Raw genomic sequence first — 6,538 nt, forward strand, 5'->3', positions numbered from 1 at the left:
TATATATATATACACAAACATCAAATAAAAAACTTTTAAAAACATTTCTAAAAGAATGTTGAAATGTTGAATGAAAATGCTGAAATAAAGATTAAGTTGAAGTACCTGAATTACTAAAACTGAAATAAAAATAAAAGCTAAATAGAATAAAAAATAATAATAAAAGTAGTCACTTTAAATAAAAGTAAAATAGTCACTGTAAATGAGTCAATACACAGCAGTGGATTCAGTACTGCCTCATCCTCTCATTTATCACCCATGACCTTTAACCCCTGACACGTGTAAAACACACAGCAGTCGCTCTCAGGTGTGAAGGTGATGATGAAGGACTGCACTGCTTCCTCAAGAGTCTCCAGCGTGTAGCAGCATAAATCTCTCCCGCTGAGAGCAGATAAACAAGAGATCCTCATGCTGTTTCCAGCGCTACTCAGAGTATATTAAACATCTTCAGCAGTCCACACAATCCTCTACACATGCAGAAAATCTGCTGTATTATAATACACTGCTCAGAATCCAAGGAGTATCACATGATACCTGCTCAGGTATACAATACTATTTATTAGGGCTGGGTAAGAAATATTGATATCTCGATATTAATCGATTCTCATTTTTACGGAATGATATCGATTCTTAAATCCCAAGAATAGATTATTCTAGCCTGTTTTCAGTTAATGGACGGAACATTGAAGGGCACTTCCCATCCAATAAACACAGCAAAACAAGAAGAAATATATATACAGTATAAAGTAAAAATACTATATATATATACTGTCAATGTGCTGTTGACAGATGTTTTTCCATTCTATTTCTATTAAATAAATAATTGTATTTCATTTACAAAACATTTTAGTGTAATTTAAAAAAAAAATACAAACAAATACAAAAAAATTTGATTTTAATAGCAAAAACAATTAATTTAAAAATATTTGTAATTATTAAATGTTATTTTTAGTGTTGACAATATTACTGATTATTTGATTATAAAAAAACTTTGTTTTCTCTTTTTTTAATCTTTCCCTGTCTATCTTGTACTTATTTAAACAATGCCTGAAACTTGGTATTGCGAGCACTTCCTGTGACTGTTTGCCTCTTTAAGATGAATCGCTTGATGTATTCGCCAATTGTAAGTCGCTTTGGATAAAGTGTCCGCTACATGAATAAATGTAAATGTAAAAGTAAAAGTATTTGAATTCTTTTAATTGTTAATTTTGTTTTTAATCATTTTGCTTGTTTTTCATAAATGCATGCTTTATAATATTAAACCACAACAATAGATCCAACAACACAAAGCAGTTAGTAAAACAACAATAATAGACAAAATTATTGTAAACATAAAACCCTCTACACATGTATACGAATGCATCACCACGCTTTTTTTGTTGTTGCATGGGACACATGCATGTTTTGCATGCTTAAAGCATCTGTATTCACATAAATACAGCCTAACATGAAATGCAGATCAATTAAGCAGTTTTTCTCTCAACTCAGCTGGTGCCAATTCAACACAGAAAACTTTATTATTAAAAATAAGTAAATATAATTTTTGATTTAACTGTTATTAATTATTTGAATTTCTTTTAATTGTTAATTTTAAATAAAGAAAAACTGACATTAAAAACAATATGCATTTTTAAAAAATGTACAATGGGGTTTTATAGGGAAAACAACTAAGATGATTATATTCTTTATAATTATTATTAAATATTATCATTAAAAATAAGTGATTATTATTTTTGATTTGACATCAATTATTTGAATTTCTTTTCATTTGTGATTTTAAATAAAGAATAACTGGCATTAAAAACATGCATTTTAAATAAACAAAATATGGTTTACGGGGAAAACAACTGTAATGTTATTAATTACAAATATTTTTTAATTATTAAATATTATTATTAAAAAATAAGTGACTTGTTTTTTATTTGACTATTATCAATAATTTTAATTCCTTTTAATTATTAATAATATAAATAAAGAGTTAACTAGCTTTAAAAAAATATGAATTTTAAACAATTTCAAAATAGGGTTTTAGAGGGAAAACAATTGTAACAATTATTACATAATATTATTAATATTATTAAAAATAAGTTACCATTATTTTTAGTTTGACTATTATCAATTATTTGAGTTAATTTTCAACTAATTGATTTACATGATTAATTTCAAATCATTTCAAATAATTGAATTAATTTTAAATTGGCACAAAAAATGATACGGTAAAGATGCAAAACAAGAATGACAAATAATTTATATACACTATACATATGTTTTTTTTTTATTTGATCTAACCCCTTTTATTCATGCAAACTAATATATTCAGGCTGATTTAGTTATAATCAATAATTTGGAATCGAATCAGTGAATTTACATGTTTAATGATCAAATTTGCACTGTAATTGCAGAAGAGAAACGTGTCACTGTGGTGTAAAACACAAATTCTGTCACAATCTATCAAGCCAAACACGCCTGAAGGCGCTTCATATCAGCATCTGTCTGCGTGTCACGCGAGAAGAACGGACGATAAACACAAAGAAACTGAGAGCCTTCCTTTGTTTGACTGTTTCTCTATCTCTCTCTCTTTAACTGCCCATTACACGTCTATGGAGGACGGCCGAGGGGGGCTGGGAAAGACCTCCTGCAGACCAACGGAGCGACAGAAGACGTACAATTAAAGAGAGAGATGCTGGAGAATAATAGCAGGTTTCTTTTCCTGTGAGAGGGGATTTACATTAGTGAAAGGCATTAAAATTGCAAGTAAAAGACCTCCAAGGATACTAAACTGCTATTATAACTGCTTTGTTTCAGTGCAATGCTTTTCCCTGACCCAAGAGCTCTAGCTCTGAGGAAATTAATTTCTTTATATTATCCTCTACTAAAAATAAACTATATTTTTATGATCATTTTCTAAAGACGATGCAAAAATGAAGCCATTCTGAAGGCACAACTATGTATATACTGTAAAAAACTTGGACAGTTTGTTCTGGTTTTATGCAAGTCAAATATATTTACTTATTATGACTCATTTATTTAATAATATGCCTAAATCAAGTACATTAGATTACGTCAACATCACGTTTCGCCCATGCAAAACCCACCGCAAAGACACATGATTTGAGGAATAGCAATAGTGATGCTTGACTTAGCAAACACCACTAAACATCAGTCTCAGCTCAACAAATAATAGTAATGAAGATCTGACATGTAAATATACTGTATGTTATTCATGTAAATACATTAGCAAGACAAAAGCATTACAGAAGCCCCAGGAACAGTCATTAATATTCGCACAAACACGTTCTCTGAGTGTAAACAGTATGTGGAGTGGGATTTAGTAATGAGACAGCAGTGAGTGAATCAGGAGCTGTCCAGTGCTGAAACACACTCACACGTCATTACTTAAAATAAAATATAGGATTTTACAGGGGAAACAATTGCGAGCTTCATTAAAAATGTTTTATTATTATTTAAAATAAGTGTTATTTGACAATCTTATTTATTATTAGATTTTTTTATTGTTAATCTTAAAGAATAACTGGCATTAAAAATGATTTACTAGCATTAAAAAGACAGAAGAAGCAAAACATTCTTTTTTTGGAGGATTCAAAGACTGACACTAAAATAGCTTATGAAAATTTATGCAACTATATAAAGTAATGTTATTTCAAAATGACAAGTGTAAAATTGCTTAATCCAGGGTTTAAAAGGCACCAAACTAGTTTTAAGTGCACTGTGCAAAGCCAAAAGATTTCCATTTCTATTTATTATTATAAATAGATTTATAGATTTAAGCAGGGTGGCTCATTTTAATTAATCAATACATAGGGTTTTTTAGAGAAACCTTAAATTAATCTTTTAATTCTGGTGGGAGTTTTTCCAGGTCTTGTGCTGCATGCATGCTCATGATGAACACGACAAAAACATGGTTTATGTAGCACTTACATATGATATGTGTGAATGAAGCTCTTGCTGCTCATAAAAAGACACTGAATTTCCATTAATACATCTAGATCAAAACTCACAGGCTTATTCCCACAGCATTGCTCATATGCACCGTAACCAGCGCATAAAAAAAGTGTTCAACTAAAGAAAAAGACTAATGTTTCCAGGGAAAACTTCACTTATTGTATATTCTACTCACACACACACACACACACAAACACACACACAGTCTGGGTCAGTCTGATCTCAAACGCTTCAAACCTTCATGTCTTCTATTGAACTCAACGCCCTCCAGCAGGGCAACATCATTTACCCACAATCCCATATAGGAAAGCAAAATCACAAATGAGATATCTGTACAATCTGAGCAGTTTCTCCTAGACGATAATGAGATTAAAGGGAGGCCAATGGAGCCGTTCGCTGAAGTCTCCTGCTCTCAAATGCTCCTCCTCTAGAGCTCAGCTGTGTTTCAAACTCTGACCAAATTCTGCCATCAAATGCTGCCTGACAGCCGCTGGCTCATTTGTTTTCTGCTTGTAGTTTTTGGACAAAAATCTGAGACAAATCCAACTTTTAAATTAAGTTTCCATTGGTCAGAATCAGTCTGAGTAATAAACGTTTCCTTTTAGGCTGCGGCACATTTACATGAACTTCTTAAATGTTTTTGCAGTTATGCAGTTGCTAGGGTGTTGTGGGTGGTTGCCAGGGCATTGCTACTGTATTCAGTAGTTAGGTTGATATGGGTGGTTTCTAGGGCATTGCTATGCAGTTGCTTGTTAGTGGTTGCCAGAGTGTTGCTATGCAGTTGCCAAAGAGTTGCTATGCAGTTATTGAGGCATTGTGGGTGGTTGCCAGGGTGTTGCTATGCAGTTGTTGCGTCAATATTGGTGGATGGTTGCCAGGGTGTTGCTATGCAGTTGCTAAAGGCATTGTGGGTTGTTGTCAGGGCATTACTATGCAGTTCCTAGGTCGATATGGGTGGTTGGTTGCCAGGGTGTTGCTATGCAGTTACTAAGGCATTGTGGGTGGTTGCCAAGGTGTTGCTATGCAGTTGCTGGGTCAATATAAGTGGTTGATTGCCAGGGTGTTGCTATGCTGTTGCCAAAGAGTTGCTTTACAGTTGCTAAGGCATTGTAGGTGGTTGTCAGGGCATTGTTATGCAGTTGCTAGGTTGATATTTGTGGTCGGTTGCCAGGGTGTTGCTATGTAGTTGCTAAGGCACTTTGGGCGGTAGCCAGGGCGTCACCATGCAGTTGCTAGGTCATTATGAGTGGTTGCCAAGTTGTTTATGAGCAGTTGCTAAGGCATTGCTATGCAGTTGGCAGGGTGTTGGAGGTAGGTTGCCAGGGCGTTTCTATGCAATTTTGTGTCGCTATGGGTTTTTGCCAGGGCATTGCTATGCAGTTGCCAAAGAGTTGCTATGCAGTTGCTAAGGCACTGTGAGTGGCTGCCAGGGTGTTGCTATGCAGTTGCTAAGGCATTGTGAGTGGCTGCCAGGGTGTTGCTATGCAGTTGCTGAGTTGATATTGGTGGTTGGTTGCCAGGGTGTTGCTATGCAGTTGCCAAAGTTTTGCTATGTAAGCCTAGTTGCTAAGGCACATTGGGCGGTTACTAGGCAGTTGCTAGGTCATTATGAGTGGTTGCCAGAGCATTGCTATACAGTTGCCAGGGCGTTGCTATGCAGTTGCTAAGGCATTTTGGGTGGTTGCTAGGGCATTGGTACGCAGTTGCCAGGTTGTTTATGAGCAGGGCATTGTGTGTGGTTGCCGGTACATTGCTAGGCACTTGGTGGATCGATATGGGTGGTTTCCAGGGCATTGCTATACAGTTACTAGGGCATTGTGGGTAGTTGCCAGGGTGTTGTTATGCAGTTGTTAGGATGTTGTGGGCAGTTGTGTGTGGTTGCTAAGGCGTTGCTATGCAGTTGCCAGTGCACTGTCAGTGATTGCCACAGCGTTTCTATTAAAGTTTTTGTAGTAACCGTGTTCATCAGCCCAGCAGTGATTCAGCAGGCATTAATGAACTGATGTTCAACTTAATTAAAACAGCATGAACTTTAGCATGAACAGACAAACATTATCAGAGATTCTGAATGTGTGCTCAGTGATCCTCTAAATTGACAGACTGTATGGGGCTGATTTCACTACCCGTACAACCTGCCATATCTTCTTAAAAATGGAAAAATCTTCCAAATAGAGTTTCACAGCCTGAAAACATTTTTAAGAGCCACCATTTACTTACACTCATGTTACACTCAAGGCTGCTCTTTTCCATCAAATGAATGAATAAAATGGCCTTGAAGCTAATAAAAGTATCTCATTCAGGTTGCATACATTCATATGGCTCATTAAGATGCATGTTGCCAGGTTGAATCCAATAACAAACAAATAACATCCGACATTAAACCTTGAGCAGCATTTTGTGGTACTTATATGGTGTTTTTTTTGCTGCTGCTGCTGTTGTCTTTTTTTTTCGGTCATTTTTGGAGCCTGTCCTCTTTTGCTTTCATTGCATGGAAAAAGCAGCGTGAACATTCTTTAAAACATCTCCTTTTGTGTTCTGCAAAAGAAAAGAAACTCAAATGGGTTTAGAGCACATG

Source organism: Sinocyclocheilus rhinocerous, unplaced genomic scaffold (assembly GCF_001515625.1).
Source record: "Sinocyclocheilus rhinocerous isolate Xijiao unplaced genomic scaffold, SAMN03320098_v1.1 scaffold2770, whole genome shotgun sequence".
Taxonomy (NCBI): domain Eukaryota; kingdom Metazoa; phylum Chordata; class Actinopteri; order Cypriniformes; family Cyprinidae; genus Sinocyclocheilus; species Sinocyclocheilus rhinocerous.